The sequence below is a fragment of the Cajanus cajan genome, chromosome 5, assembly GCF_000230855.2.
Source record: "Cajanus cajan strain Asha chromosome 5, NIPB_CcT2T_4, whole genome shotgun sequence".
Lineage (NCBI taxonomy): Eukaryota > Viridiplantae > Streptophyta > Magnoliopsida > Fabales > Fabaceae > Cajanus > Cajanus cajan.
In genome coordinates this window covers 30,253,092-30,264,377 of record NC_138521.1, presented here as the reverse complement: position 1 = coordinate 30,264,377, position 11,286 = coordinate 30,253,092, and the positions used below count along the sequence as shown (strand labels likewise).

General features: G+C 35.7%; 1 pseudogene; it reads left to right on the top strand.

The window, feature by feature from the left end:
• Positions 1-742: 742 nt before the first annotated feature.
• Positions 743-6,688, top strand: LOC145958294 (CENP-B homolog protein 2-like; annotated as a pseudogene).
• The last annotated feature ends 4,598 nt before the right edge of the window (positions 6,689-11,286 follow it).

Sequence of the window (11,286 nt, the reverse complement as noted above, 5' to 3'; positions counted from 1 at the left end):
AAGGGTAGCAGGCCCCGGCTCCAAAATTCTAACAAGAAGCGCAGCTGCTGCAGCATACAAGAAAGGCTCTAATAAGATAGGATCCAATTCGGCAGGTGCAGCTGAATCTGGCCCCAAAAGGATTGCAACAATGGTGGCCAATCCACCAAGGAGGAATAAGGTGTCTGCATCAAGAAAAAGGAGTGATGTAGAGTCAGATTCAGATATTGATTCTCCCCCTTTGCACAGGATATCCTATGAGGAGCACCAACGGAGAGCTGTAACAAGATCTGCTAGATATGCCAAATACTCTTAAGCATTTTTTTATAATTTTGGGGAATCATGTTGATTGTAGTAATTGATATGGTTTGGATTATGCCAATTGTTTGGCATTGGTAACCAAATTTCGTTTTCCTTTCTTTGTATCTTTTAGGTGAGTTTTAGTTTGGTCCTCTCACTCTGTACTTTTTACTTTAATTTTTCAGTCCATGTTAATATATTGTAGATGATTGATGTAGATTGAGGTGTTAATCTGGTTAGGATTTTAATTCCACGTAATGATGCTTTAACATATCTATTTTTTTTTTCAAAAAATACATGGTTACACAGGAAGTCTTTCCATGATTTAATTTATCTTATATTTTTTTAAAATTTTAATTTTAATAATATTAAATAAATTATATTTTAAAAATAAATTTATTAATTTTAAAAAATTAAATTTATTAATTTAATTAATATTAATAATTTAAATAGATTAATAGACCAGATCAAATTTTAAAAAGATCATTTTATAATTATAAAAAAATTATAATAAATAATAAATTAGACGTAGATTTAATTTTAAAAAAAATAATTTATAAATTCAAAATTTGTTCTGATGTGACTTATTATCATCTCTAATCATAACTATAATAGAATATTTATGATAAATTTCAAGGTGAATAGCTATCACTCGGACAAATAAAACCCACGTCAATGTTCTGATTCTTTGAAGAATGAAGACCAAGTTAACCAAACCATTGCAGCCCAAAATTAACTTTGAATTCTCTTGGCTCAAACATAATTATATGATTATCGATGGATTCTAGTGTGCGAGAGTGGATCATGTATCCTGTTCTGAAAGACCTTTTTGTGAGTCTTAGTTTCAAATTTAACAATTTGAATTAACATGATACAGTAGAAACTCTTTAAATTAATAATGTCAGGATCAGAGAAATTTATTAATTTAAAGAGTTATCAATTTATCGATAAATTAATAATTATTAATTTAAAGAATTTTTAAGTAATTATACTGTACATATCAAATAAAAAGGCAAATTATTAGTCTATACTTCTTAGAATTACGTTGCAGCAAACCTTGAGACTCAACGTAAATTAATAACTTTTGAAGTACATATGCATTGAAAATTAATACGTAATGACTTTTGAAGTACATATGCATTGGAAATCAATAATGACTTTTGAAGTACAGTAAATGTAAACAAGAGGAGCAAATGTGTTCAATGTATTCTTAAGCAAGTTTGGCATATATAAATTACATGAATGTGTTAGAGTATTCAAACCATATCTCACAAGATGGCTTCTCATCTAAAAGGTATTGCAAAATCAATTATGTCAGATCAAATACGTAAGGAGTTGTGTGAGTATAAGAGAGATAATCCTGCAAGCACACAAAAAGACTTGCAGAGATGGCTTGAGGGAAAATTTCATTTGAAAGTTAGTCAAGGAACAATATCAAACACACTTAAGCGGTCAGATGACTATCTTTCTGCTGAAATAGAAAAGGGAAGAGCAGAGATCAAAAGACACAAACCAGCAAAATATCCTGACATGGAGAAGGTTGTTTATGAGTGGTTTCTCTAGCATCAAGAACGTGTGAATATCACAGGAGAATTAATTTTGCAGAAGGCAAGAGATACAATGAAACTCGTGTACCCTCATGATGATTCAGATTTTAACTTCTCTATAGGATGGCTTGGGAAATTCAAGCACCGACATGGCATAAAGTCATTTCGTCGTTTTGGCAAGAGTGGGTCTGTTGATGTACAAGACATGGAGCAGAAATTGGTATTGATTCGAGAGAAAGTTGATCAGTTCCCAATGAAAGATGTTTTCAATATGGATGAAACTGGGTTGTTTTATAGGCTACAAGTTGACCATTCACTAGCAACAAAACAACTTGAAGGAAGAAAACAAGATAAAGAAAGGCTGATGGTAGTTATTTGTTGTAATGAAGATGGCTCTGAAAAAATCCCTCTATGGATTATTGGGAAATATGCAAAGCCTCGTTGCTTCAAGAATGTCAACATGAATAGCTGGAATTGTCAGTATCGAGCTAACAAAAAAGCATGGATGACTAGTGTGTTTTTTTTATGAATATGTTCATTCATTTGACCAAATGATGCATGGTAGAAGAGTTCTACTTGTGGTGGATAATTGTCCAGCACATCCAAGAAATATTGAAGGGCTAAGAAGCATTGAGTTGTTCTTCTTACCACCCAACATGACATCAAAGATTCAACCTTGCGATGCTGGGATAATAAGAGCTTTCAAGATGCATTACCGTAGAAGGTTTTACCGCAAAATATTGGAAGGTTATGAGGTGGGACAATCTGATCCAGGGAAGATAAATGTCCTTGATGCTATCAATTTGGCAATCCCAGCTTGGACAATAGATGTTCGAAAAGAAATAATAGCGAATTGCTTCCGACACTATAAAATTCGTTCAGCTAGTGACGTTGCAAGAAATTTGGATGAATCCACTTTTGATGAAGAAACTCAAGACCTCGAGACTATGATCAATCGATGTGGCTATTGTAACAAGATGGATATCGACAATCTAATGGACTACCCAGGTGAAAATTGTAGACACCCAATTTCGTCCAGGAGGTACAAAACAACATATAGGATGTCAAGGACCCAAAAGACAAATTAGGGATTTTTTAGGGGCCCGGAACGGGCCGTTCTGGTTAACCGGGAACGGGCCGTTCCGATTTTGGAACGGGTCGTTCTGGCCTGGAACGGGCCGTTCTGAATCCAGAACGGGCCGTTCTGGTCCCCCCCAGAACAGGCCGTTCCGATTTCAGAACGGGACGTTCTGGGGTACAAAATTTAGGCACAACGGCCATATCCAGAACGGCCGTTCCAGTTTTGGAACGGGCCGTTCTGGACCCCCTTCCTGAAGTCTATAAATAGACAGCTGGGGCTCATTTCTCCGGACTCCGAAATTTCGTCCAGACTTCCTATAGCTCGAAATTTCTCTCTTTTTCTCTCTTCCCCTCTCTTTTTGTATTTCTTGAGATTTTTGTGAGGCATTGTAGTGTGAAGGGTTGCCAAAAAGCACCCAAATCTCCATCTTTGAAGATTAATAGAGCTCGTTCAAGAGGTATTCAAATCAATTTTCTTCTCTCTATTTTATTTCTTACATTTGATAAATATTGTTTATAATAAGAGCAATCATGTAGATATTTTAGAGTCATTACAATACTCACCTTGACAAGAACAAAACAAACTCCTACCAACCATCCCACAATGAAGACGCTTGGAGAGGCATAACAATACTCAAGTGGCAGGGGCAACATTGGAAACCCTGTCGATCATCCACTTCTCTGCCCACCAACACAGGGGCACATTAAACATCTCCTGCCTATCCACCTGGGGGCAATCTTTCATCCTACAACACCAATTAGAAGATATCAAGTACAAGATCAGAAAAGGGTTGCTAGATCCCTAAAACTAGTACAAGATCAGAAAGGCTTGCTAGATCCCCAAAACTAGTACAAGAAAAAATGGGTTACCTGACCTTAGAGGAGGCCGGCTGAAGCCTTAAATATCAGTCCAGCTTGGAGAGGCTGAGCTACGAAACTACTTCAACAAAAAAAGTGGGTTACCTGACCTTAGAGGAGGTTGGCTGAAGCATTAAATATCAGTCCAGCTTGGAGAGGCTGAGCTACAAAACTACTTCAACAAAAAAAGTGGGTTACCTAACCTTAGAAGAGGCCGGCTGAAGCCTTAAAATATCAGTCCAGCTTGGAGAGGCTGAGCTACAAAACTACTTCAACAACAAAGTGGGTTACCTGACCTTAGAGGAGGCCGGATGAAGCCTTAAATATCAGTCCAGCTTGGAGAGGCTGAGCTACGAAACTACTTCAACAACAAAGTGGGTTACCTGACCTTAGAGGAGGCCGGCTGAAGCCTTAAATATCAGTCCAGCTTGGAGAGGCTGAGCTACAAAACTACTTCAACAAAAAAAATGGGTTACCTGACCTTAGAGGAGGCCGGCTGAAGCCTTAGAATATCAGTCCAGCTTGGAGAGGCTGAGCTACAAAACTACTTCAACAACAAAGTGGGTTACCTGACCTTAGAGTGGGCCGGATGAAGCCCTAAATATCAGTCCAGCTTGGAGAGGCTGAGCTCAGAATATACTCCCTCGTTAACAAGCCACAAATAAAGAGACACACTACCATGAGACAAGCAGAAGCAGTAGGAAGCGTCTATATCAAGACCAGAAGCCTAGATGTTTTGGTTTACCATCCTTATCACCCGACAGAGCATAAACCAACACTCAGTTACTCTTAGGGACAAGGATACATGTAAACACCATCTACCCGAAAGGAATGATGTGGGGGCATCTACACTACTGAAGTAAAGGAGAGGATTCGGACACAGAAAGCGACATGGGGCATTCACATGGATCTTGAAGGCTGGATGTTTCGGTTTACCATCCTTAACACCCAACGGAGCATACAACCTAACACTTAGTTGCTCCAAGGGGAAGGGATATAGGGAACACCGTCTACCCAAAGGAAACAATGTGAAGGTATCCATTGTCAAAGCAAGAGTGAAGATCCGAATTTTCACCTCACTATCACAAGAAAAATAATGGAGCTTCTACTCGAAGACTGAAGATCAGGTTTACAATTTGTCAGCCTTGTTACCCAAGAGTATGCAACTGCTCTAAAGGGTGATGATAAGAGCAAATACATCTATCCAAGGGAAGCAACGTAGAAGCATCACACAAAGAGACAAAGAGAAGACCCGGACGAAATGTCTACGTCTTTACTTGCCTTTGGAAAAGCAACACAATTATTCCAAAGAACAAGTAAAGAGGGGCAGCTGTAGACACCCAATTTCGTCCGGGAGGTACAAAACAACAATATAGGACGTCAGGGACCCAAAAGACAAATTAGGGATTTTTTAGGGGCCCGGAACGGGCCGTTCCGAATTCAGAACGGGCTGTTCTGGTTCCCCCAGAACAGGCCGTTCCGATTTTGGAACGGGACGTTCTGGCCCGGAACGGGCCGTTCTGAATCCAGAATGGGCCGTTCTGGTCCCCCCCCGGAACAGGCCGTTCCCATTTCAGAACGGGCCGTTCTGGGGTACAAAATTTAGGCACAACGGCCATATCCAGAACGGCCGTTCCAGTTTTGGAACGGGCCGTTCTGGACCCCCTTCCTGAAGTCTATAAATAGACAGCTGGGGCTCATTTCTCCGGACTCTGAAATTTCGTCCAGACTTCCTATAGCTCGAAATTTCTCTCTTTTTCTCTCTTCCCCTCTCTTTTTGTATTTCTTGAGATTTTTGTGAGGCATTGTAGTGTGGAGGGTTGCCAAAAAGCACCCAAATCTCCATCTTTGAAGATTAATAGAGCTCGTTCAAGAGGTATTCAAATCAATTTTCTTCTCTCTATTTTATTTCTTACATTTGATAAATATTGTTTATAATAAGAGCAATCATGTAGATATTTTAGAGTCAATTGTTAATTTAAATTTTAAATCATGTAAATAATCATCAATAAAAGGGGATATAATATTTAATTTATTATTTCTTATCGCATTAACTTCATCATAGGGTACCGATTTAGGGCGTTGTAAGAGTGCTTAATACCTTCCTTACACGTAACCGACCCCCGAACCCAATTCTGGTTATCAAGGCCATTATTGGATCTTTTAAAAAATCTTTTCTTTTTCCAATGTTTTTGAGTAAAACATTGGTGGCGACTCCATATAACCTATTTTCAAAACCATTGATTAAGGATTAGTCTGGTGTCCGGGCATTCCTTAATTGATGAGATCTTTAAAAGGATGTTTAAACCATTAGTCGCAAGATCGAAAATTTTCGGGTTGCGACAAAAATGAAGCATGTTCGGAGGTTCAGAGTTTAGAAGATATTGTGGGTACTATCATTGAGAACAATGCAGATGATGACAGCGAAGATGATACAATGTCTTTGGAGTCTGTTATGCGAAAAGAAGCACTTATGGCATCGAACACTCTTCACAACTTTATGATACAATACAAAAATACAACACCTGAGCTATTGGATGATGAGAAAAGTTAGAGATGAGCTCCAAATAGACTTGAACTTTAAAGGAAAACAAACAACTATTGAATCATATTTCAATAGAGTGTAATATATTTTTTTTCAGTTTTTATGAATTATTAATTTATGATTTTCTTGGGATTGAAAATTATAAAGGGATCTCTCGAAAAATTATTATCTTATTATTTTATCAAATTTTTCAATTTTTTACATTGACCTAAGTCGGGACCGGACAAATTTATTATTTTAGAGAGTTTATTAACTTACCGAGTATTAATTTAAAGAGTTTCTATTGTAGTATGTGTGGTGACACATTGGAGTTGTATGATCTATATACCTTCCGACTCAATTTTGAAAATTTTTCACAAAAGACTAATTTATTCCTCTCAAAAAAATTTAATCGTGATCAATTTGGATTAATCACAAAATAATGTGAATGTACGGTGAAATTATTAATTTTATAAAAATTATTTTAAAATATTTAAATATTATTTTATTAATTAAAAAAATAAATATTTATATAGACAATGTATTAAAACTAAATTATAATAAATAAAATAACTAATATTTTAATTCATAAAAGTATAATACACAAGATAAATATTTATTTATATATCTATAATTTATAATAAATAAATACTTTCAAATATATAGGTTATATTAAAAATTAAAATTTTAATAAAATATTTTTTAAGTATATAAATTATATTTAGTTTAAATATATTATTAACTCTTGTAAAGTAAATGAGTTTTGATTTAATTCTTATAAAATGTTTTCTTGTTTTTTATCCTTATAAAATTTGTAAACGTTATTTTTGGTCTTTGTAAAAAATATTTGGTACTGTAAAATGAGTGAATTTTGATTTTGATTTATGTAAGATATTTTTGTTTGATTTTTCATCCCTCTAAAACTTAAGATCATTATTTTTCGTCCCTCAAAATGGATTTTGTTCAATTTGGTCTATAATTTTGGAATCAATTCTTTATAGATCGAAGTGTTGATTGCAATTTTGTTTCAAATCTGCAATCAATAATGTGTTAGGATTCAACTTGTGCCAATTTTATGTGGTTTGAGTCATTTTTCATCTTGATTATTTGAATCGGTCACTTTACTTCCTATGCATGTGTTTCTTTTGAATTTTTGAATCTTAAGTTTGTCTAAAGTCATGTTTGAATTCCTTTAAATGTCATATACATTCAAGATATGCTTGTGATTTAGTGCTGGAAATATTTTGTTTTTTTGAGTTTGGTCGAGACTCACTTTCCTATATGTGCTTTGCTTGTGAGTTTTTTTTCTTTGCATATTTGAGTTCATATTCATCATTAGATCATTGATGAATTCCTAGAGTTAGGTTTCCATTGTGTTTGAAGAGTTTTCAAATTTCAAATTCTAATTCAAAAATCTTAATTCAACAATTGTTTCTTTTAATTCTTAAGTGATATACCTATTTCTAGTGCATTGTTTAGTTTGGATTCAAGTTCTGAAAAAATTTCTTGCTGCAAAATAGAGAAAATACAGAGAAAATTGAATCAAAAGATTTAGAAAAAGAAGAGAACAAAATACAAAAAGAATCCAAAACAACATTCATCATTAGTGCACTAGAAATTGAGATTTTTCATTTGAAACTACTAATTTTGTAGATCCGGTTTGTGTACATTTGTTTTGTGAAATTTTTGGTGTAAAAGGAAATTTACCTTCTCTGGAATTACATCTTGAATTCAGAAAAACAAAAGATTAAAAAAAACAAAACAAAAAAAAACAAAAAAGCCAAGAAGGATACAAAAGTTAGAACCAAAATTTCACTAAGTGATTGGATCTACTATTTTGAATCAAAATTTTTGGTGATTACTTCCAATTCTTTTTGGTTTTTTCAATCCATTCTAGTACCTATCTAGGAACATTCCTTTGAGTGCTAGCTTTCTTTGGAGTCTTAATTTTCAGTTTTATTTCTTTGGCTATCTTTGAGTCTTGTCAACATATACTTAATTCTTTTTTGACTAATTGTGCTTTTGTTGCTTGTCAAGTTTTCTTTCAAAAAATTCTAGTGCTGGAAGTGGCCTCAAATCCTTGCAAGAGAATCAAATATTGACTTAATAAGCTTAGGAGAGGAGTATTGCTAGGCCTAAGATCAAAGGACTTCAAATTTGACCTAATTTGGTGACCTAAAAACTATTAAGAGTTTCCATCACAAGAGTGAACATTCCTAACCATTGTGAGGAGCCTTTGTTTGCTGTGTTTTTGTTAATTAAACTATGCAAGTTTCAAGGATAATCCAAGACTTCAAGAGAAGAAATGGATTGGAGACATAAATTGTGCTGAAAAATTTTTGTCTCTAAAATCCGTCTCTAAATTTGTTGCTATTTCCGTCTCTAATTTCTGTTTTAGGCTAGTTTATTTTTCTTGCAATTTCTTTTGTTTCAATTCATTTGTAATAGCTTGGAGGGAGTATTAAGAAGCTGGTCAGGTATATCTACATCCCTATAGCTTGTTCAAGTGTAGATCTAGTGGAAGTGGCTTGAAAATTTCATATGATTTCAAGCTTCCACTTAGGGAAATCCGACTAGCTTGTTAATCCTTATTCCTTCATCTTGTTTTCATTGCTTGTTTACTTTAATTGTAATTACGACTAGCTTGTGTAGACTTTAATTGTTCACGTTTAGATAGAATTCAAGAAAAATTTGTGAAAATCATAAAGCATTAAAATAGTTGTGAAAAGTTTTGTGGAATTGAGATTACCATAAAGAGGTTTAGTAATTTCCACTTGAAAAGGCTTGGTTATTAAGTGGCTCCTTGTAGCTCACCTCCCTTGATAGTGCAATTTGTATACTTAGACCTCCAAGTGCTAGTCTTATTCCTAGAAAATTCCAAAAACATTTTCTTTTTGCATTACATACTAAAATCTTCTTGAAACTTAACCATGAGTAATCATTCTCAAAGTGATAGTGATTTGAAATCTCCAAAAAAAAATTTCTCATATTGTTAAAGAGATGAAATCACTAAAACTTTGGAGGAAGGAAGAAGTAAAAGAAAGAATTGAAAGAGAAATACAACTTTCTTTGCTCTAAGAAGAAATATAAAAGGTTAAGCAAAGAGAAGCAAAACTTTTAGAAAAATTGAAACACAAAAAGAGTCATAAAAGTTCCCATGGTTCCACAAGCCAAGAAGAAGTAGGAAGTTTAAATGTGGATGAATACTATCAACCTACTCCTAGAAGAGTCATAAGAGAACCAAAGGTTAGGGAATCAAGAGTTGATCTCCCTTCCTTTCATGGCAAAGAGGATGTGGATGCTTACTTGGTGATGGAATCATGCTTAGGAAGGCAAGAGGTGACAACCTAAAAGATCCAAGAGCAGTGGGCTAGGCATGGAAGATTGGGCCAGTCAAGGCCCAATGGGCCTGGAAGGCCCAAATTGAGCTTCACATGGGCCATCTTTTGATAAATCCAATTTTCTTATATTTTGTACATATTATATTAGTATAGGTTTCACATATTTTGGTCTTGTATTTTGGACCACATAGAGTAGCATTTTTGGGCCATAGGCTTAGTTGGGCCTAGTTTTGGGCTTCATGGGCCTTTGGGCTTTTGGTACCCAATATTGGGCTCATTTTCATTCTTGTAATTTTTCCTATTCATTGTATTTGATTTACCATTGTATTTAGGTCATTAGATTAGGATTTAAGGAGGATTATTAGTTTATTTGAATTAGGCAAAACTAGGTTTAATTTAGCATGCATTTAAGTTGCATTTTGAGTCACATGGATGGTGCCACCTTGGCTGAACATGTGTGACTCAAATTCAACCCTAAATGCACACTAAATCAAACCTAAATACACCTAGCATCAATGTGAACCGGACTTGTACATGTGAGTTAAGTTTTGAATTCAAATTCAAAATTTTAATTCAAAACTTGGCGCCACATGTGAAGCCTCCACATTGGCGCCAAGTGTCCCTAATTCCGGATCCATTTAAGCTTCCTCCTTCACACATTGCAATCACTTTTGATATATGAAATTTGAGAGCAAATATTCTGCCAAGTTTCTTCCAAAAGTCACCAAGAGAGAGCCATCACTTTTTAGGAACCCTAGCTAGGTTTCCTACCTTTTGAAGTGAGCTTTCCTTTGTTCCTTAAGCTTGGATGCTTCCATCCATAGTCTAGGAACCCTAAGTCCAAAAATCTTCACTCCTTCATTGCATCCATGCATCCATGCATTCTACTTGCTATGGGTCAGAAGGAGTCATCAGGACAAAGCACTCATCAAAGCAAAATAGCCGAGCATGAGCCAAAGCGGTGTCAAACAACAACCCTAAGTATTCTATGTGCCCACTAAGCAAAGACATATCAACAGTGGAATATAATGAAATCGAATAAGCAAGCCCATAAGCATGAAGAGGCCATCGCGCCCTACTCCTCCATTGAATGAAGGATGATCCAAGAGAATGCCAAGATCAGGCATGGTTTCCTCACCAAAGCCAGGAGTGGCTTCCAAAATAATACTCATCAATAAAGATTGAGCAAATAACATCATCATGGGATGGGATCCCTCCATCAATGATGACAACCAAAGATAAAATAGAAAAAGGCAAGCTTCATACATGTTGAAAAAGCCGAAGCATTTATAAAAATAACAGAAAAAGGCAAGCTTCAAACATGAAAAGCCGAAGCTAAACAAATATAAAATTCAGAAGAAAAAAAAACCATCACAAGCAGACGCCTGGAGAGGCATTACAATACTCACCTTGACAAGAACGACACCAAACTCTTACCAAGCTACCACAAACAGCGCCTAGAGAGGCATCACAATACTCACGTGGCAGGGGCAACACTAGAATCCCTGCCAGCCATCCACTTCTCTGCCCACCAACACAGGGGCACAACAAACATCTCCTGCCCATCCACGTAGGGGCAGTCTTTCATTCCACAACAATCAATCATCAATGAATCAAAAGGACTCAGCATTGCGCCTGGAGAGGCATCACAATACTC